Source organism: Macadamia integrifolia, chromosome 9 (genome assembly GCF_013358625.1).
Source record: "Macadamia integrifolia cultivar HAES 741 chromosome 9, SCU_Mint_v3, whole genome shotgun sequence".
NCBI classification, from domain to species: Eukaryota; Viridiplantae; Streptophyta; class Magnoliopsida; order Proteales; family Proteaceae; genus Macadamia; species Macadamia integrifolia.
This window is the reverse complement of record NC_056565.1, coordinates 18,704,047-18,704,259: the sequence shown is the minus strand read 5'-3', so window position 1 is coordinate 18,704,259 and position 213 is coordinate 18,704,047.

Below are 213 nucleotides of genomic sequence, written 5' to 3'. Positions count from 1 at the left end.
GGGGGGGGGGGTGTAAAGAGGATGAAGTAGATGAAGAACAATAAGGTTTCCTGTTTCATTGAATACAAGCAAATGAAATGAATTATGTGCAGATAAGAAGAATACATTCTCCAATCATTTAGTGATTCTTGTTTTGTACTGTATCTTTTTTTTTTTTTTTCTAATCTTTATTTACACCTATGAACAACGTGGTTTAGGATATTTTCTGGCTGC